Genomic DNA, 22,851 nt, shown 5'->3' on the forward strand with positions numbered 1-22,851 from the left:
GTCGAGCAGACAACCAGAGGCCTTCAAAGGTAAGTCAATAATAATTTTCCAGATTTATATATAATGAGAAAGAAAAAGAGGAAGGAAGGAAGGGAAGGAGGGAGGGAGGGAGGGAGGGAGCGGGGAAGGAAGGAGGCAGAAACAACATCTGAAAAGTGCAGTGCAGTAGCCAAAAGTAGAACATTTACATCGATTATCAAAGAAAAGCAGGTTAGAAAAAATATCTGTGATGATGCTGGAATTGTACAAAAACTCATTGGGAGGGGTGAATCCTCCCAAGCAGTGCTTAGGAGGTCCAGTCTGTCCCCTACAGGTAATTTTCCACCAATCAGGCTGGTAGTTCAGTGCAAGTCCCATTGCTGCTGGACCAGAAGGCTCTGAGAGTTACCCATCTGGGAGTTAGGGCATCCTGGAGGCACACAGGGGTCTCCAGAGCTCCATCTGGCCACGCCAAAGATCAGAGTGAGGTCTTACCATATAAATGTTAATGTATCTTTAAGGAGTGATGATCCCCTCCAGTAACTGCAATGGACACAACCGACCCCCCCTCCCAACAGTCAGCTGACCAAGTATAAAAGCTGAAACCTGGCAGACAGGGAGGGCCCAGGAAAATACCAGAGGAGAGCCTTTGGGCAGGGGGGACCCAGGGGCCAGAGCCTAATATACCTCATAAACAACATCAGCCAGATGCCCCTTGCTCCACTTTCTCTCTCTCCCCAACCCATCCTGCATGAAATGTAACAAGAACCCCTCCACAACTCTTACTTGCTCTCTCTCGCTCCCTCCTCCTCCCTCTCTCCCTTCTTTATTCCCTCCCTCTCTCCCTTCTTTATTCCCTCCCTCTCTCCCTTCCTTTCTCCCTCCCTCCCTCCCTCCCTTCCTCAATTCCTTCTCTCTCTCTCTCTCTCTCTCTCTCTCTCTCTCTCTCTCTCTCTCTCTCTCTCTCTCTCTCTCTCTCTCTCTCTCTCTCTCTCTCTCTCACCAAATGCCACATATCCACTTTGACCCCCATACTGTCTCTCCAGCCTGTGTATAAATAATTTTAACAAATACAGGGGCCAGAGCTACAGTACAGTGAATAGGGCTTTTGCTTTGCACATGGCCAACCTGGGTTTCATCCCCAGCACTCCATAGGATCCCTAGAAGCCCACCAGGAGTGATCCCTGAGCTCAAAACCAGAAATAAGTTCTAAGCACGTACTCGGGAAGTATGGTCCCAAAACACACAAACAACATACAAGAACATACAAACAAAAATTTTTTGCTTTTTCGGCCACACCCAGTGATACTCAGGGGTTACTCCTGTCTATATGCTCAGAAATCGCTCCTGGCTTGGGGGATCCCAAAAAAATTTCTTAACAGATACAGATTACCACAGATAGCATAGAAGTCTTCACGTATTCTGAAATTGAAGAAGACATTTTTCTTTTTTCTTTTGTTTTTTTTTGTTTGTTTGTTTGTTTGTTTTTTTGGTTTTGGGTCCCACCCAGCAGTGCTCAGGGTTATTCCTGGCTCCAGGCTCAGAAATTGCTCCTGGCAGACACGGGGGACCATATGGGACGCCAGGATTTGAACCAATAACCTCCTGCATGAAAGGCAAATGCCTTACCTCCATGCTATCTCTCCGGCCCCAAAGAAGACATTTTTCAGTAATCCATAGATCAAGGGTGAAGGGTGATCAAAAACCTATTTAATTTTTTTTCTGAAAAATTTTTGTAAGGTAAGTGACTATAGTTAATGGTGTACAGATGAAACAATGTTGTAAGAGAACAAAGAGAGGTTCAAACAATAATCTAAGTTTTAACCCCAGGAAACTAAAGAAACAACAAATGATGTCTAAAGTAAATAAAATACAATAATTTGTAAAAATAAAAGTTGAAGTTCAAAGCCTCAACTTCGGGGCCGGGCGGTGGCGCTAATGGTAAGGTGCCTGCCTTACCTGCGCTAGCCTAGGAGACGGACCGCGGTTCGATCCCCCGGCGTCCCATATGGTCCCCCAAGCCAGGAGCGACTTCTGAGTGCATAGCCAGGAGTAACCCCTGAGCGTCACCGGGTGTGGCCCAAAAACCAAAAAAAAACAAAAAACAAAAAAAAAACAAAGCCTCAACTTCATTCCAGCCAAAAAGCCCCTCACCTTCCACAGACCCTTGTTTTTATCCCCCAGAATCAAGTACCACCCTAGGGTGGGGGCAGAATGCCAGGTCACACCCTAGGGTAGGGCACAATCACCTATCAGGGTAGGTTCAGTAACAGAATAATCCCATAAAATGTTTACACACACAACAAAAGTGTATTTTGCTAAATTTGAAAACATGGGGGAAAGAAAAAATCAATGAAGTAAAAAGTGGTTCTCTGGAAATATCAATAGAATTAATGAGCTTCTAGCTGGATAATTAAGAAAAAGAGAAACTACAAATTACTAATGTGGGAAACAAAGAAGGTATTATCACGATTAACTCAACAGACATTGAAATGATAATAAAAGCCTGAGGTGATTAACAGCATGCCCACAACTTTGGAGCTAAACAATTGACCAAAATTCACCTGCACAGAAAGAGATAACATAAGAACCAAAGAAAACCGTAAAGAGATTTCAGAAGTTAGGAAACTTTTCTAAAGCAATTCCTAGGGACATTGACTAGGCACATTTAAATTGATATTGAATTTTAACCAAGTGTTAAGAAAGAAAGTATACAAAACCTTGCCAATATTGGCCTGAAGAAGCAGTTGGAAATTTCGCCTCCTGATTTTCCAAGACTGTATTGCCTCACAATAAAGTCAGACTCACAAGCTACCGAACAGGAATAGAGAGGAAGAAAATGAGAACCCAATCTTATGAAGAGAGATGTACAAAACCTTATCAAATATTAGCAATGAAATAATCAAAAATTAACAATGAAGAACTACATTTTTCAAAAGCATTCCATCATATTCTATTCTCTAGAACATGGTAGTCTCCTGAGCCCCCAAAACTGCTGGCGAGTTAACTCAGAAAAAAACAACCCAAGTAAAAGATGAGCAAGAGACTAAACATTTCAACCAAGAAGATATACAAATGGCAAATAAGCCAATGCCAACATCAATATGATTTCTCTTTATAGAAATGCTTACTTAAAGGAACTAGAGTGAATTACTGATGAACATCTACCACCATGCTTTTATTTTAAAATAAAATAAAAGCCCAGTTGTTACTAAGAAGGTGAAGTAAGGATCAACATAGGAGGCTGGAGATATAGGACAGCACGATAGTGCACTGACTTAGTTTAGTTCCCTAGCACCACATCTAGTTCCCAGAATCCTTGCAGGAGTCATCATTTATCACAGAACCAGGATTAAGCACTGAGCACCTCCATGTGTAGTCCCAAAGTCAACCAAAACAAGTAGTAACCAAACACAAGATGATCTTGTCATTTTTACAAGATTTTCTTTTTACAAAGAAAACAGTATTTGAGTATATCAACGAGCAATTGACCCTAACGCATGTACTCAATTAATCTAATTTAACCACTTGATTTCAAAATATAGGCACATAGAAATGCTGCCATGTACATCTCTATTCCTAATTTCATACCTGAAAGTTACCAATGTATGTCCCTCAATCAGAGTGGATAAGCAAACTGGCACAAGTGATATATATATATATACATATATATATATATATATATATATATATATATATATATATATATATATATATATAGGGAGATCAAAAGATACAGAAGTACAGAATATCTTTATTGAAAAATACTATGCAGGAGCCAGAGCAGTAGTACAGCAGAGAGGGAACTTTCCTGGCACACACTGACCTAGGTTCAATCCTCAGAAATCCATGTGGCACAAGTTTTGCCAGAGTTGATTCCTCAGTTCAGTGTCAGAAGTGAAGAAGGAAGGAAGGAAGGAAGGAAGGAAGGAAGGAAGGAAGGAAGGAAGGAAGGAAGGAAGGAAGGAAGGAAGGAAGGAAGGAAGGAAGGAAGGGAGGGAGGGAGGGAGGGAGGGAGGGAGGGAGGGAGGGAGGGAGGGAGGAAGGGAGGGAGGGAGGGAGGGAGGAAGGAAGGAAAGAAGGAGGGAAGGAAGGAAGGAGGGAGTGAAGGAAGGAAGGAAGGAAAGAAGGAAGGAAGGAAGGAGGGAAGGAAGGAAGGAAGGAAGGAGGGAAGGAAGGAGGGAGGAAGGGAAGGAGGAAAGAGGAGGAAGGAAGAGGAGGAAAGGAAGAAAGGAAAAAAGAGGAGGGAAGAAAGGAAGGAAGGAAGAGAAAAAGAAAGAAGAGAAAGAAGGAAGAAAGAAAGGGAAAAGGAAACAAAGAAAAAATAAAGAGAAAGAAGAAAAAATAAAAAGGAAACGAAAGAAAGAAAATGGAAAAGAAAGACAGAAAGACAGAAAGAAAGGAAGGAAGGAAGGAAGGAAGGAAGGAAGGAAGGAAGGAAGGAAGGAAGGAAGGAAGGAAGGAAGGGGGAGGGAGGGAGGAAAGGAGGGAGAGTGGAAAGAAGAAAAGTATTGTTCAATGATCTATCAAAAAGAACAACCAATTTTTGTAATAAAGGCTGCAAAAATATTACATTAACATACTGCTAAGTCACAGAGTCAGTATGAAATAATATCTACTGTTCGATTGTATTTATATGGTGTTTTATAAAAGGCAAACCTGCAATGTCTCAGCCGTTGCTAAGGACTGGAAGCTTTGAAGAGGACTATGAAAATGTACTTTGAAAGCCGTGAAGCTATTTTATAAGCGTCTCTATTGTTACATAGATGACACTGTCCCTTTGCCAGAGCTCATAGAACTTTACGGTAAAAATAAAAAAAAGGAGTGAACTTTTATGCACGCAAATATAAAAATGAAGTTAACTAGATAGACAGGAGTTACCAGACTGTATGAAGAAGTTAAACCTATCGAGAATTAAGGAGGGGATTCTCATCAAAGAGAATGCAAAGACGGTTGCTGGGCTGTGAAAATGAGCAAGGGGATAGAGAGCTAGTCTAGGAACTGAGAGGCAAAGGACCCCAGTTTCAATCCTTGACAACACATACAGTTTCCAAGGCACCCCCAGAGATCATTGCTGAGTTTGGAGCCAGGACTAGTCTCTGGGTGTTGAACTCCACCACCACCACTGCAATGGTATATCAGAAACACCTGACAGATGGAACCCCACAGAGCAACTGTTATAGGGATTTTCCTTACTATGAAAGCTTCCGAGACACAGCTCTAGAGAGGGGAAGGACAGCACCAAGAGGGGGGCCATCTCCCTATGATTCGTGGTACTCTCAGGCTTGACTCTGGGTTGTCCCTCCTCTCTCACAGAGAGCTCTGGTTAAGGGAGATTATATGCCACTTTTATTGTCCACTGTGTTGCTGCCGAAACATTCCTACGCCCCAATGTTTATGCTTAATTCTCTTTGGAACCTCACTCCCCCCACCTAGTTATGCTTCTGCTTTGTCTGTGGCCCTGTCAGTTTCTCTGGCCCTATATAAGCCTTGTTGGGATGGATCTCATTAACCTGAGATCCATTCTTTCCTGTCATCAGCTGGAGGGAACATATCCAGTTCTGAATGTACCAGTATGACAGAAATTGAACCTCTCTTTCTAACTGGGCAACACACCAGAGCACAGCCAGTTTATGTTCTGATTTTGCCTCTTTTTACGTATCCTTCTAGAACTCATTGATTAAAAAAATAGTTTTTAATTTGTATGAATCATCTTCACTTTCACTCGCTCACTGCTGTGTTGGAAATAGACGTATTAAGAGAACTTTGTGATTGGTTCCATAATAAAGGCAGCTCCCCTCTCATTCCTTGGGAAATCCTAATGAAACATTCACTTTTTCTAACAAAATCCTAACCTGGAAGTTTCCAAATATTTCAAGCATGGGAGCTAGAGCAATAGTACAACAGGGAGCCAGTTTCTCTTGCACATAGCTGGCCTGGGTTCAACACCCCATACTGTCGCCTGTGCACTGCCAGGACTAATTCCTAAGTGCAGAACCAGGAATAACCCCTGAGCACTGCTGAGTGTGACCCAAAGTGAAAAAGAAAAAAATTCAAGCATGTTCAAATAACAAGAAAGGATCTAATGAAAGGAAGTATTCCTTTCATTAGCATTCCATCTTCTACAGCAAGCCTATTTGGTGGAGAAAAGAAAAATCTGACTTCTTTTTGTATCTGTGAAGTAATACCTGAGCTCTGAATTATTAAATTGAAAATTTCAATTCAAAATAAATTAGTCTTTCAGAAACCATATTGTAGACCATGAGGCCTAAAAGGAACAAATGGGGAGAGTGAAAGGAGGGAAGAGAGAGCTCGAGAGAGACTGAGAGAGAGAGAGAGAGAGAGAGAGAGAGAAGGAGGGGAGAGAGAGAAAGAGAGAGAACAAAGGAGGGGAGAGAGAAAGAAAGGGAATGGGAGTGAGAGGGGTGAGGGAGAAAGACAGGGAGGGAAAAAAGAAGAGAGAAAGAGATGGTTAAGAGAGAATTAGAGGCAGGCTGCAGGGAGAAGGAGAGGGAAACTGAAGACATTAGTGATTGCAAATGTGCACTGGGGGAGGGATGGGTTTGGAACATTGTAATATTTAACTTCAAATATTGAGAACTTTGTAATTCTGCATTCAGAGTGATTCAATTTTTAAATATGTAATAAAAATAAAAAATAAAATTGTATTCAAGGTGTGAGGGGATGTATTCAGTAAGTGCATATGATAATCAGAGGAGGAAACATCTATTTCTGGTTGTTCTTTGATATTTATTTATTTATTTATTTTTGGAAACATCTATTTCTAGTTAGACCCATTTCTCCCTGTGCTGCATGTTACCTTATTTTATTTAGTTCATCTGAATTGGTGAATTTTACCTCTGGACTTCCCTATTTTTCTGAAAAAGAAAAAAATGATGTTTAAAATATTTATCCTAGGGGGTCAGAGAGAGAGCATGGAAGTAGGGTGTTTGCCTTACATACAGAAGGATGATGGCTCGAAATCCAGCATCCCATATGGTCCTCCGAGCCTACCAGGAGTGATTTCTAAGCATAGAGCCAGGAGGAACTCCTGAGTGCTGCCGAGTGTGACTAAAAACACCAAAGCAAAAAAAAACAATTATAAAAAAAATTATTTAGCCTAGCCACTATTTCCTTTGAGGTGTAGAATCTTCTTGGTTTAATGACGTTTGTTTGTCTTTGCTTCCGCTTGTTTGGACAGTGGTGTTTCATTCTTGAAGATGCTTTTAGCTTCAATGTCATGGAGTGTTCTGTCTACATTTTCCTCTATGTAGCTTATGGTTTCAGGTCTGATATCAATCGATTTTGATTTATTTTTTTCTTATTTTTTTTTCGGCCACACCAGTTTGATGTTCGGGTTACTCCTGGCTAAGCGCTTAGAAATTGCCCCTGGCTTGGGGGGACCATATGGGACGCCGGGGGATCGAACCGCGGTCCTTCCTTGGCTAGTGCTTGCAAGGCAGACACCTTACCTCTAGCGCCACCTCACCAGCCCCCGATTTTGATTTAATTTTTGTGCAAGATAATAAGGAGAGGTCTAAGTTCTATATATATGTAGTTGACCAGTTTTCCTAGCACCACTTGTTAAAGAGGCTTTCTTTGTATCACTTTGCATTTCTTGCTCCTTTACCAAAAATTAATTGTTCGTAAAACTTTGGGTCCATCTCTGGATATTTAAGTTTATTCCATTGCTCCAAGGGTCTGTCTTTAATCCAATGCTATGCTGCTTTAATGACTACTGTTTTATAGTACAGTTTAAAGTTGGGGAATTTCTTCCATTTTTTTGGCTCAGGATTATATTAGCTATTCATGGATGTTTATTTCTCCATATAACTTTCAGGAACATCTACTCCACTTCTTTGAAAAATGTCATGGAAACATTGTAGGAATTGCATTAGATTTGTACAATGTTTTAGGAAGTATTGACATTCTTTGTTTGTTTGTTTGTTTGTTTGTTTTTGGGCCACACCCATTTGATGCTCAGGGGTTACTCCTGGCTAAGCGCTCAGAAATTGCCCCTGGCTTGGGAGGACCATCTAACCGCGGTCCTTCCTTGGCTAGCACGACCTCTCCGGCCCCAAAGGAAGTATTGACATTTTAATGATGTTAATCCTCACGATCCATGAGCAAGGTATACGTTTCCACTTCCTTGTGTGTTCTTTTATTTCTTGAAGCAGTGTTTTGTACTTTCTTTTACCTCCTTAGTTAAGTAGACTCCAAGAAACTTTCTTTTTCTGAGGTACAATTTTGAATGGGATTGGTTTTTTAATATCTTTTTCTCTTTCAATTTTTTGTGCATAGAAAAGCCATGGATTTTTGCATATTAACTTTGTAGCCTGCTTACTATATACGTCTATTGTTTCTAGGAGCTTTTCATGAAGTCTTTAAGATTTTCTTGATACAGTTATCAAGTCATCTGCAAACAATGATTGCTTCACTTTTTCCTTTCCTATGTGGATGCCCCGATGTCTTTTTTTCTTCTTTCTGGGCCACACCCTGTGATGTTCAGGGGTTACTCCTGTCTCAGCGCTCAGAAATCGCTCCTGGCTAGGGAGACCATATGGGACACTGGGGATCAAACTAGCGTCAGTCCTGGATTGGCCGAATGCAAGGCAAACACCCTACCACTGTGCTATCTCTCCTACCCCTCCTTTATGTCTTTTTTCTTAACTAATTGCTATTGAAAGTACTTCTAATACTATATTGAATAGAAGGGAGCAACCTTGCCTTGTGCCCAATCTTAGTGTAAAGGCTTTTAGTTTTTCCCCACTGAGTTTCCAATGTTTGCAATGGTTTTGTGAAAAATGGCTTTGACAATATTGAGAAAAGTTCCTTCAATTTGCATCTTATTGAGAAATTTTTATCAGAATGGGCGCTGATCTTGTCAAATGTTTACTCTATTTATTGATATGATCATACAGTTTTTGTTTTTTTTATTTATATGGTGTATTATATTGTTTGACTTGCATATGTTAAATCATCTTTGCAACCCTAGAATAAATCCTGTTTAGTCATGGTGTATAAGCTTATTGATGAGTTGTTGGATTCTATTTTCTAGTACTTTGTTGAAGATCTTTGCATTCATGTTTATCAGGGATATCGGCCTATAATTTCCTTTTTGTGGTGTTTTTGTCTGGTTTTGATATTAGGGTGATGTTAGCTTCATAGAAACTATTTGGGAGTTTTTCTGTTTCTTCAATTTTCTGAAAGTACTTGAAGAGGATTGATAGCAGATCTCTTTGTTTGTTTGTTTGTAGGTTTTTTTGGGGGGGATCACACCCAGTGGCACTCGGGGGTTATTTTAGGTTCTGCTCTCAGAAGTTGCGATGCTGGGATTTGAATTGGGGTCCGTCCTATGTTGGCCATGTGTAAGGCCCTACTGCTGTGCTATCACTCTGGCCCATAATCTCTTTAAAGGCTTGAAAGAATTTACTAATAAATCCATCTATATCGGGGCTTTTGTTTTGGGGAAAATTTTTGACTACCCTTTCAATTTCCTCAGTAGTGATAGGTCTGTTCAGGTATTTCAGATAATGACTAGTATACAATCTATGGAATAAAAGAAACTTTTTACCCAATACCCACCAGATAAGGGGTTAATATCTAAAATATACAAGACACTGAACTTTACAGGAAAAAATATTTAACCCTATCAAAGAATGGGGAGAAGAAATCAACAGATATGAAAAAGAAGAAATACAGATGGCCAAAAGGCACATGAAAATCTTCTTCATAACTAATCATGGAGATGCAAATAAAAATAATGAGATATCATCTCACAGTACACAGACTAACACACATCACACACACACACACACACACACACAACAAGAACAACTAGTGCTGGCATGAATGAGGGGAGAAAAGGGACTCTTATTCACTACTGGTGGAAATGCAGACTGGTTCAGCCTTTTTGGAAAACAATATGGACATTCCTGAAAAAGCAATAAATTGAGCTCTCATATGACCCAGCAATACCATTCCTAGAGATAGCCCAGGAACACAAAAACACAATACAAAAATGCGCTATGCAGTCCTGTGTTCATTGCTGCACTGTTTACAATAGCCAGAATCTGGAAACAAACCATGGTGCCTGACAACAGATGAGTGGCTAAAGAAACTGTGGTACATCTACACAATGGAATACTATGCAATTTTTAAAAAAGTGAAGTCATGGTATTTGCTTATACATGTATGGACATGGAGACTATTATGCTGAGTAAAATGAGTCAGAGGGAAAGGGATAGACATAAAATAATCTCACTCATTTATGGGATATAATAAAAACAAGAGATAGTATGCCAATAATCCCCAGACACAATAGAAACAAAGGTCAGGAGGTCCAGCTCAGGGTAGAAAGCTTGTCACGAAGAGTAGTAAGTGTAGCTAGAGTAGAGAGTTGTCTACCAGGATAATGATAGTTGGAACTCATTGCTCTGGACAAAAACTTGATGCTGAAAGTAGAGAAACTAACAGGCAAGGTACCCCTCCTTTAACAGTAATGCAAAACCATAATGTCAAAAAGGAAAGAGAGAGTATGCATGAGAAAAAAGCAATTTGCTTTGCCCTAGACTGCAGGGGTCTCAAACTCGCGGCCCGCGGGCCGTTTGCGGTCCTCGGTAGAACATTTTGTGGCCCTGCCCTACAGGAATCTTTTTTGTTTTGTTTTGTTTTAGTTGTTTGGATCACACTCCCCAATGTTCAAGGCTTACTACTGACTTTGCACTCAAGGATCACCCCGACTTTGCCTCCTGTGGCCCCCAGGTAAATTGAGTTTGAGACCCCTGCTAGAGCAAGGCAGAGGTGGTTGGGAGGGGAATGGAAAACTTCAGTGACAAAAAGGGAGCACTGACAAAGGATGGTGTACACTGTATGACTGAAACTCAACTATGAACAATTTTGTAACCTAGGTGCTTAAGTAAAACAATTAAAAAGTAAAATATTTAGGGGCTAGAGCGATGGTGCAGCTGTAGGGCATTTATTTGCCTTGCAAGTTGCTGACCCAGGATGGACTGAGGTTCGATCCCCTGCTATCCCATATGGTCCCCCAAGTCAGGAGCAATTTCTAAGTGCAGAGCCAGGAGTAACCTCTGAGCATCACCAGGTGTGGACCAAAAATAAAAAAAAATTTTAAAAATAGCCAGACTCTAGAAACAACCAAGATGCCCTTCAACAAATGAATGATTAAAGAAACTGTGGTACATATACACAATGGAATATTATGCAGCCATCAGAAGAGATGAAGTCATAAAATTTTCCTATACATAAATGGACATAGTCTCACTTATCTATAGATTTTTTAAAAAATAAAAGACATTATTGTAATAATGCCCATAGATGGGGACCAGAAGAACTGGCTCATGATATGAAGCTTACCTCAAGGAGGGGTGAGTGCAGTTATAAGACTAACAAGTACTATGAAAATGTTAATGAGTGAGAGAAGTAAAATGCCTGTTCTGAATACAGGCAGGGGTTATGGGTGGAGGGGTATGGGGTGCATTGGTGTGGGAATGTTGCACTGGTGAAGGGGGGATTCATTTTGTGACTAAAACCCGACTACAGTCATGTTTGTAATCACTGTGTTTAAATAAAGATAAAAAAGAAAAAAGAAAAAAGTATTAGATAAATATAAACTTACCTGCTTTAACAGGTGTAAGAAAATTATGATTTAATTAGTTTCTGTTAAACAATAAATTTTATGAAGAATGTGCTGAAATTTATTGTACTCTTCTTATATCTTTTCTGAAAAGAATTAAATCTTTTCCAAGAAAAAAATCCTAAGTAAATCATTCACATTATGAAAAGGCTGAGATTCATCTTTAGTTGCATTGTGAGGAAAAAAATTTTTGAGTGTCTACTAAATATTTCCATAGTCGGCCCGGAGAGATAGCACAGCGGCGTTTGCCTTGCAAGCAGCCAATCCAGGACCTAAGGTGGTTGGTTCGAATCCTGGTGTCCCATATGGTCCCCCGTGCCTGCCAGGAGCTATTTCTGAGCAGACAGCCAGGAATAACCCCTGAGCACTGCCGGGTGTGACCCAAAAACCAAAAAAAAAAAATATTTCCACAGTCATAATAAATTTTCATATACTTGGATCTGTTCTTGTCTTCCTGGCTTGTCCCATGAATTCATCTGTCTGTTTTTGTGCTCCCTCAAGTTTATTTTAATTACTGGAATATTTCATTATATCTTACATCTGGTAGGCAGACCAATCACATGCTCATCTTCAATACTCTTCTTCCTATAAGTCCTCCAAAGAAATTCACAATTTGATTAAGATGTGATTGGAATGTATTCATTAGTAGATTAATTGAGATGACTGAAAACACTTACTGCTTCTCTTTGTGTTTAAATCTTATTTGAGTTTTCTGTAAAGTCTTCATAGTCTGTACATAAACATTGCCAAATTTCTTGTGAATTTCCATAAATTTTTCTGCTGCTGTAAATACAATATATTTCCATACTGAAAAAGAAAATAAGTAACATATTTAAACAGAGGTACAAGGAGACCTTTCCTCCTTCAGATGCAAAATATACAACAAAATAGCTGCATTGTAAAATTAAACTGAAGCAGGTATGAGATAAGGGAAAGGAAGATGAAGGTATAAAAAGACGAGAGCAGCTCAGAATTGCCTTGTTTGGAGTATTCATGCCCTCTGAATAACTTGAAAGACTCTAATGTAAACACAGAGAAATCACTTATGAAGTCCTCCGTACTACAAGATTTACTAGTGCATTTGTAGATGGTCCAAAGAGGAAGGCAAAAAGAGAAAACTCACTAAGTTCAGAAAAAGACCAGTTTAACAAAGTCATCATTTTGAAATCATCATGTCTTAATTGAAGTCCAGAAAGTAAACATCCATGTTTCATATTCCTGTATCTCTCTTAGTTTCTATCCTTTCTGCATTACAAAATTCTAATTTTCCCAAGGTCTATGCAAATATCCATCCTCATCAACTGCAGTAAAGACATTATGAGTGGAAGGACAATTTTCTGAGGTGGTAACTGTGCTGTGGGAGTAGAACATACTTGCAAACTTTTTTTAATCACCTAATTACAAAAAAAAAACCACGTGGATACTTAATTATTTTTATTTGGTCTACAGTGGCTTTATTTACCATTGGACTTCCTGAGCAGTAGCAAAATTAGACATGTAAGATATTTTATCATAAGCATCTAGAACAGGTGGATTAGAGCATTTAGAAGTATGTTGTGCCTGAGGGAGACTGAAAAAGAAAAAAACAGAGAGAAATTTGAACTGCAGATATTTCAAAATAATTTAATGCAATTCTGTTTTAGAAATTACTTCTGGGGCCGGCGAGGTGGTGCTAGAGGTAAGGTGTCTGCCTTGCAAGCGCTAGCCAAGGAAAGATCACGACTGCAGTTCGATCCCCCCGTGTCCCATATGGTCCCCCCCACACCAGGGGCAATTTCTGAGTGCTTAGCCAGGAGTAACCCCTGAGCATCAAACGGTGTGGCCAAAAAAAAAAAAAAAAACAAAACAAAAAAGAAATTACTTTTGTGGGCTTTTTTTGCGGGGGGAAGTGAAGAGGAAGATTTCCCTAGTAATAGGAAAAATAAGTAAGGCCTACAGAACTGAAAAATAAAATTGGAAAATAAAATACAATCAGCTAATATTCTCAAAACAGTTTCTAATATAAACTATATAAACCAGGATCTATGTATCTTGAAAGTAGCAATAAGGAGATAAATATGACCAGCCAAGAACTTGAAAAACAATTTAAAAGGCAAAAAGTGTAAAAATTAAGACAAAGAGACACTGAGCATTGAATTCATTTCTAGAACTAAAAACACAAATCTAGGGATTATGGTTTCAGAGCACAAAGTCCTAAGGCTCTAAGAGGTAAAGAAATAAAGTGATTCACAAAAGTGGTTAAGTGGGGGAATTTATAGCATATGGAACATTCTAGAAGTAGTTTATCACTTTTGAGAGTTTGCATCTAATAGCTAATAAATAATAAAGTCATAAAAGTCAAATAACAATATTTCTTTTTAAAGTCAACATATTCTAGGTAGTATAAATGAAAGAATAAATTGAGATTTAATTTCTAAAGTCTCTAATTCAGGAAGAATACAATATGCTTAGAACATTTTTAAAGACACGAGGGGAAAGTCTGGATATTCACATTATTAGCATTTACCAAGTAAGTCAAGAAATGTAAGATTAAGAAAAATAGTGTTTTGGGATTGGAGAGAGAGCACAGTGGGGAGGGAGTTTGTCTTGCATGCAACTGACCGGGGTTCAATATCTGGCATCCCATATGATCTCCTGAGCCTGCAGGAATAAGTTCTGAGAGTAAAGCCAATAGTAACCCCTGATCACTGCTGGGGTGTGGCCCCAAAACCAAAACCAAAAGCAAAATTATAAAGTAATTAATTTTTTTAAATGTAAAATGTCCTGTAATATCAAATCTTGCAATGGAGAATCTTCTTTCCAGAGTTTTTTTTTTACAGGATTTCTACTAAAAAAAAAAAAATCAGGTAAAAATATGAAAACTTAGATACAGAGGGCCACAGAAAAGCTCAAAGTATCAGAGCATATGCCTGGCATGCCAAGACTTCAATTTGATACCCAGCACAATTTGCACCCCCCCCCAAGCACCTTGGAGAGTGATTCCAAGACAAAGCAGGAAGTAGCCCCTGTGTAGTGTCAAAGCCAAACAAATAAACTCCCTAAAAATAGGATAAGCAATTTTGTGGTTCATCACTAGAATAGAAAATAACATCTTTCCTTAATCAAAAGTATAATCTAAAGGGGAAAACTAAACTTCAGAGAAGACTCATTAAAAAGAAAAGTCTGAAATAGACAAAAATATGAGGCACAGAATCAATAGAGTAGATTATTTAAATTTTTTATATTTAAAAAGTGAAGGCAACAAAATAGACCATAGATTTTTACAAAATTTTAAAAAGTGAAGGCAACAACTATAAAACATTTAAATGAAACAAAGGCAGTATGTTATAATAGAACATTGTGCAATTCATAATAAAATTTAAGTATGTCACAAATTACACGGATTAGCATCACAACTATGGGAGATCTAAACAGCAGTGGTATCTGTAGGTAAAATCCTGTTTCCTTCTTCCAAGTCGAAGTCCAAATGAAAAGCCACCTGAAGAAGTTAATTGTCAGAGTTAATTATCAAATAATTCAAATCAAAATAATTAATGAATTAGAAGAATGTAATTAGAAGAATGTAATGAACGCTTTAGCCTGTAAACACAAACTACAACTTCTCAAAGGTCACCAAAAATGAGCAAATCTTAGCTCACCCCAAAAGACCCTCAATAAATTCTAAACGCAGAAATAGAAGAGACATTTTCGGATCAGAATACAATGAAAAGAGAACTTAGGGGTTCCACCCATGTCCCTGCAACCTAGAAAATGAAGGGTCAGAGCCAAATTCAACTTGAAAACTCCAACAAGAGTAGAAACAGGAACTCAACGCTCAATATAGAATCAGAGAATACAATTAAATCATTTGCTAGATAATGTTTTAAACGATGCAAAATCATTTTACAAAAGACAAAGAGGAAGGGCTGTAAACGCTCCTTTTGTCTCTCCCCTTCATGCTTAGGAAGTGATCCGGTCACAGCCCCCCAAAACTCTCCAAGCACAACAAGGAAAGAGTGCTGTGACACAGAGCTGGGTTAGCTGAAGAGCAGGTAAGTCTCTCCAGAGACTACCTTCCACTCCTCTCTTTGAAGAAACTTCACTTTTTTGTTTTGGGGCCATACTCAACAGTGCTTGGGCCTACTCAAAACGTTGTTTTCAGGGATCACAGTAGGGTTGGAGGAACCACATCGCACTATTTCCCTGCTCACTGCTCCACCATATCCCTGCAACCCTGTTCCCATTCACACCTGCTCCCTAGGGCAGAGTGGTACAAGTGTGCAGGAAGAATATATGTGGAGCATGCCCCTGTGGAGTGTGTCAGGGTGTGTGAGATTAGTTGGGATTTGATCTGATTCTACCTAACCCAGTCTATGCCTTGTTACTCATTGGCTGGAAACATCTTTGAATGTAGCACTTTGGGGTTGGGGTTGAGACCCCCTAGTCCCACCTCCAGGTGTGGTCATTTCCCTCAGATTAAATGTCAGATTGGGAGGAAGATGCAGTCTTGCCTTTCTGGACCTCCACAGAGCTGGGTGCTTCTTAGGAGCAAAGGGCAAACATGTGGGAACTCCTGAAGATCTGTTTCTCCCTCCATACTTGTGCATGTGAATTATTCTCCAGACCACCATTCGCTTTCGGATCCGCATCTCTCCAGTGTTCTGGTGTCTGAACTGAAGACTTTATTCAATAGGGGTGTGTGATTGTACATACTTGTGCTGTGTGGTGTCTGTATTGGGGGATGGCATTTGGCAGCGTGTGAGTAAGAGTAACTCTGTGCGTGGCATACAGATCTTTATGTGTGCATTCCAGGGGCTGAGATCCAAGTGACAGACACTCTGGCATTTCCAAACATCTCTGATGACTTAGCGGGTGTCCATCTGGAGAAAGATGCACTCGGCAAAGCCGGCCTATGACTGGGGAGCTGGGGAGATCTCGTTGAGCACATGGGGTGTCTCCTCCCCAAGAAATTTTTTCAAGGTCTGAGTGAAGGTTTTTTTTTTTTTCCTCTTAGATCTGAAGACAGGATTGATTTTGTTAGGTAACTATTTCAGTCCACTGAACCCTCAGCAGCTACAAACAAAAAAAAGTGAAGAAAATTATAGACAGTGGGGCTGGAGCAATAGTACATCAGGGAGGGCATTTGCTTTGCACGTAGCTGACCTTGGTTCAATCCCCGGCATCCCATTAGGTCACCCAGTCCTGCCCGAAGTAATTCCTAAGTGGAACGGAGTGGAACCCCTGAACATCGCCAGATGTGGCCCCAAAACAAAACAGAACAAAACAAGAATGTAGGTTTGGAAATGCCGAAGGAAGCCTTCCTTTTGCCCAAGGGAAAAAAAAAATCAAGCAACTTGGAAAATTTTAAGGGGGCGGGGGTGTCTTGTTGAGTTTCACTTAACCAGTTTACATGACATTGACCACATGCAAAGCAACCCCTTTCACCCCTGTACCATCTCCCTGGACCCTTGAAATCTGGTTGGTTGTGGTTTGGGATTCATTCTTAGGACATACCCAGTGATGTTCAGTTTTGCTCCTGGCTCAGTGCTCAGGGGTCATGTTTGGTGGGGCTCAGCAGACCTTAAGGTGTTGGGGGTCGCACCTGGGTCAGCCACATGAGAGACCAGTGCCCTACCAGTACTGTCTCCAGGTCCTGCCCTGTGATACCTTCTGTCTTGGAGCAGGACAGAACCCACGCAAACACCCTTCCTTCCACAGCCCCATACTGAGCCTTCTTAGCTCCCAGGGGCTATAACAGACTTTCTCAGCAGGAACCCATTGACCATGGCTCTGATGTGCCCCTGAGGGCTCAGGTGCAGGAGACTAGATGTGGCTCTCAGCCTTTCTTTCCTTCTATGCAGAAGTAAATAGAAGCTATTATTGGCCCAGCCGAAGTCCACAGAGCCTGTTCTTGGGGGTAGTTGAGCTGTGGATGGAAGCGGAAGTGAAAACTTGTTTTGCAGAAATTAAATGGAGGGAGCAGGTGATCAAGCACTCACTTTGGCCCTGAGCGCCCCTAATTCAGACTCCACAGCTCCTTTGCTTCTCCCTGGCAATTATTTTGCTCTACTTGGCAAAGGGATGCAGACATGTAAAGGGGAAGGTATGGTGGGGTTGAGCAGAATATTAGATGCTGACGTTTGCTTTCAGGGTTCTGAGTGTTAGTCAGGAAACAATGCTTTTCTTATTTTTTTCTTTTCTTTTTATAATATCTTTATTTAAGCACCATGATTACAAACATGCTTGTAGCTGGGTTTCAGTTATAAAAAAGATACCCCTCTTTCACCAATGCAATGTTCCCACCACCAATGACTCCCATCTCCCTCCTCCCACACTCCCTGCCTGTCTTCAAGATAGGCATTCTATTTCTGTCACTCACAACCATTGTCATGATAGTTGTTGGTGTAGTTCTTTCTCTAACTGCACTCAGCACTCTTTGTGGTAAGCTTCATACCATGGGCGGGTCCTTCAAGCCCTCATCTTTATTGTCTCTGGGTATTATTACCATGCTGTCTTTTTTTTTTTTTTTAAATCCCGCAGATCAGTGAGACTATTCTGTCTGTCTCACTCCCTCTGATTTATTTCACTCAGCATTATAGTTTCCATGTCCATGTATAGGAAAATTTCATGACTTCATTTTTCCCGACAGCTGCATAGTTTTCCATTGTGTATATGCACCAGTTTCTTTAGCACTCATCTGTTGTCAGACATCTGGGTTGTTTCCAGATTCTGGCTATTGTAAATAGCGCTGCAATGAATATAGGTGTGCAGAAGGTACTTTCGTATTGTTTTCATGTTCCTAGGGCATATTCCTAGGAGTGTTATAGCTGGATTATATGGGAGTGAAGTTTTAATTAAATTAATAAGAGTCCTGGATGGTGCTGGATGATGGTGGATGGATGGTGAGGCCTTTCTTGGCCTGCCCGGAGCCTGCAGCTTCTTTGGCCTGGTGGGTCTGAGGGTTCAGGATAACAGAGAGGAAATGATTTACAGCCAGTCAGTAGAAGTCAGGGGACATGAAGCTTTATTACAAGGCCCTAGTCACCATGTGTGGCTTCTAAGCTAATCAGCCTCTGCATTCATCCTGTGTCTGATCTCTCTTCCTCCTGCGTCTTCCTCCTGAGGCTTCTCCTGCTGAATCTCTTCCTGAAATTCCTGCTGAACCTCCCCCAGGTCTTAATTACCAACCACAGACCCCGCCCAGGAGTGGGAGGGTCTCCCTCTCAGATGAGATAGGAGGAAGTTGGGGGAGGGATTACATGGGAGCTCAAAGTCCAGTTCTATGAGGAATCTCCATATTGTTTTTTCCATAAGGCTCTTGTTTTATTTTGTTTTGTTTGTTTGGGGGCCATCTCCGGCAATGCGCAAGGCTTACTTCAGGTTCTGCACCCAGGAATCACTCCTGGTAGGCTCCAGAGATTATATGAGATGCTGGGGATCGAAGCCAGATCTTCTGTGTGCAAGGCAAACATCCTCCCTGTTGTACTGTCTCTCCAACTCTACAGTGCTCTTTTTTGTGAGATTTTCATTCATAGAAATGTCCTAAATCTTCTTTGCTGCATAGGGTCATCTATTTGCAGCTGCCTGGATCTGAACCTGGTCTGGTCTCAGCTGGTCTGGGTCTGGAGGGGTAATTTTCTGTCTCCACTCACAGAGGGGTTGGAATTGTGTGTCCTGAATTCTAGGCCCTGAGTACCTCTGGGCATAGCTTCCCATGATGACCCCAGGCAGCTCTTTATTCTTGTTCTCCAGAGCTCAACAGTCCACCCTGACTGACCAAGAACCACCAAGAGAGGCTCCCAGACTCCAGAGCTTAATCTTGGGGTCACACTCCCCAAGAAAGGATAATTCTGGCTTCCAAAGATCGTGAACCAGAGCATCTTCTCCAGAAACCCCGCTCAGAGTCTCTGAGGGTCTCTGAGACTAAGTCCCTACTCTCTTGACTCAGAAAAGGGCCCCATGCCCTTCATTTTTCCTCATTTCCATGTGAATTTTCCAGGAAGGCAGAAACAGCTCAGACTCCCTGATTAACCTAACCTTTGTCTCCTGCTAGTCTTCCTGCTGCTGTTTTGATTGCCTGACTGCCCCCAGAATAACTCAGAAGATGATGCCCAAGCTGAGCCCTCAACGATTTTCAGTGGCTTTGGGTCATCTTTGAGTGTACGCAAAGGTTTAGTGGTGAGTTGGAGGGAGGCAGAGAGGGGTTAAGTCACTGGTCTTGCATGCAGCCAACCCAATTCTGTTTTCCATATCACAGAGGGCACAGAGGCAGGAGTCAACCCTGAAGTATATAACCAGGAGTTAGCTCTGATCACAGAGTCAGAAGTCAACCATGAGCACTGAGCCAAGAGTCAGCCATGAGCACTGAGCCAAGGGTCAGCCCTAGCACAGCCAGTTATGGCCTCCCAAAGCCAACCAATCGCTTAACCCAGGGATCCTAAAACTTTTTAAATAGAGACCAGTACACTGTCCCTCAGACCGTTGGAGGGCTGGACTACGGTTTCAAAATTAAAAACTATGAACAACAGTGGCCCACAGGCCAAAGATTGAGGCCTCCTGTCTGAGACTGAGAAGGTGGGGAGTTGGAAAGTATGCGCACATCCAACACATACACACTGCAGCCTGGGATAAGTTAGTTGCTAAGCAGGACAGGCAGCAGTGGCAAAAATACCCCGAGTGCCAGATTGGCGGAGGGCTTTGGAGGGGGACTGCATTGGCCCAAAGACCATAGTTTGAGGACCTCTGATTTAATCCATCAATACTTACAGGTTTTCTGAGAAATGAAAGGATTTTTTTTCCCATTCCCACCTTTTTTTTTATTTTTCTCTTTCTGAAGTGCTATTTAGGGATTTCCCTAGCAATGCTAAACACCATGGTGATAACAAGATGAATATATCCCACTTATGGCAATATTGAAGAAAAACAGGCACTGGAGTGGGACCAGCCGGGTGGCACTTTGGGATTTGGCAAATATTAGGTGTATGAATATGATGTGCAGATCCACAGCAGGGTAACAGTGAAGTGAAAAGAAGTTGCAAGACCAATCCCCAATCCCCAATGTCCCCTCATCTTATCTGCCCCATGTCCATCATTCCATTCTCCATGCCCTGTGACTCCAAGCAAGTCACAGCTCTGAACATGGGTGAACTGTTTGGCTGAAGGTGTTACCGATGCTGAGATCCCAGTCTGCCATGTGAGCATTCACCAGTGGCCTTGTTGGACCTAGGCCTAACCACTAATTGGTCTGGGGCACGGTCAAGGAGACTGGGGTTTGGGCATCTCTGGGTAGCCACATCTTGGGGCAGAACTTGGCCACCCTCTGGTCCCAAAGCCAATCTTGGAAGTGTGCTTATTCCTTTTGTGCTCACTCCTTGGCACCAACTTTTGAGAATAGACTGGAAAGACATAGCAGTGTGCCAGGGTTACTGAGCTGCCAGCCAAATGCATGCCAGTCTCGGACTTTCTACAGGAAAGCATGGACTTCCCCTCCCCAAAGCCAGCCCTGTGGTCTGAGGCACTGTCTTTTCACCTCCAAAAGGATTTCTTGGTGCAAGCTGGTGGAGTCTGCTCATGTGTCAGGAAGGCTGATTCCAATGGGAATTTCTGATTTGGACAGTATTTGTCTGTCCTTTGAAGCATCCAGAGCCTATTCCAGAGGTTTCTTGTGCCCAGTTGCCTGGCTCAAACAGCATCTATACTTGACCTGTTGGATCTCATTATTTCGGATGTTGTTTTTCAGAGGAAGTTGAGTGAGACTGATAGGGACCAAAGAAAAACTGGCTGGTGGGGAGAAGAAGGAGCATTTCTACCAAGGAATGTCACAGGACTGAGCTTGAGTGGCGCCTGAAAACTGATGTTTCAGGCCCTAATGACTAGAAAGCAGATCAGAATCTTCTCAGATCTTCCCTCTGTTTGAGTGACCCACATTCCTGGGTCACTTAAGTAATGCAGGCAGGCAAGACAGGTTCTCTGGGGTGGCCTGGTTCCCAAGTTATTCAATGTTTTCAAAAATAAAAATAGTGAGTAGTCAGAATGCTCAGATTCATAGTTAGAAGTTAATAAAGATTATTGGAAAGTAAAGGAGAAGGAAAAGTAAGTCCCCATGTGAGACACTTAGTATGGGACTAAGTTAATAAGACTTTTTTTGGTGGGTGGTTTTTGGGTTTTTTTGGTTGTTTTTAGGCCACACTCAGCAGTGCTCATAGATCACTTGTGAATGAACTGAGGTTGCTGGATGCAAGGCAAATGCCCTTCCCACTGTACCATAGCTTCCACCTCTTTTATGGGGAAACTGAGTGGTTGTGCAGGCCTTACATGACTCTTTGCCATCCGTATCACTTGATAAAAATTTTTCCAAGTATGCTAGGATGGCTGGGCTGAGTCTGTTAGGTTTGGCCTTTTGTCTTAGGCATTGTCCATTCACTTGTCCTTCTTGGGGGACAGAATTCTAGGATCCAGTTAGAATGTTTCAAGTATTAGCTTGACCTTTGGGGATGGACTATGTGTTAGGTCAATGGGGACAGAGGGAACTGCTGGCCAGGCAAGACAGATTTACTCTTTTAGTAACATAAAAAAAAATGCTACTCTACTTCTGTTGAGGCTTTGGCCTCTCTGGAACCTTCCTTGCAGGAGATGCCTTCCAGATTCTGGGGTCTTCCCTGCATCCCTTTCCATTCCCTTAAATCACATCTTGTCTGGATTCCACTTCAATTTGGTCCCTTGCTTTCCATCTTGCCTGCTTGAAGACAGGAACTTGAACACCTATGCCTGCTTGGACACTATTAATGGGAATCAGTTAATACCATTTCACATCACAGAGACTGGAACACATCAAAAAGAACAAGCATAGCTTGGCACAGTGGCAGTATCGTAGCCAATGAGGTTTATCTGAGGCACGATTATTGCTAATTGAAAACTTTTCCCAATACCTTGCCATGACGACTTGAAATATAGTCAGCATTGGCAATTTTGGACAGCCTCTAATGAGACTAAAAAAAAAAAAGAAAAAAAAAGAACAAGCACAACCATTGTTGACACAGAGAGGAAGGGACTCATTCAATGCTGATGGGAATTCCAAGTGGGCTTGCCATTTTGGAAAGCAATATGATATTCCTAAAAAAAAAAAAAGTGGAGGGTGTGGAGGCAATAAATTGAGCTTTCCATATAATCCAGCAATACCACTTCTAGGGATATAACCTAGGAACCCCAAAAACACCATTCAGAAAAGCCCTCTGCAT

At 41.4% G+C, this 22,851-nt stretch overlaps 1 non-coding gene across 1 annotated transcript; it reads left to right on the top strand.

The window, feature by feature from the left end:
• Window positions 1–22,461: 22,461 nt before the first annotated feature.
• Window positions 22,462–22,602, top strand: LOC126023376 (U4 spliceosomal RNA). Its single transcript, XR_007500512.1, has one exon. It is a non-coding gene; the product is annotated as a U4 spliceosomal RNA (small nuclear RNA).
• The last annotated feature ends 249 nt before the right edge of the window (window positions 22,603–22,851 follow it).

The sequence above is a fragment of the Suncus etruscus genome, chromosome 11 (genome assembly GCF_024139225.1).
Source record: "Suncus etruscus isolate mSunEtr1 chromosome 11, mSunEtr1.pri.cur, whole genome shotgun sequence".
NCBI lineage: Eukaryota > Metazoa > Chordata > Mammalia > Eulipotyphla > Soricidae > Suncus > Suncus etruscus.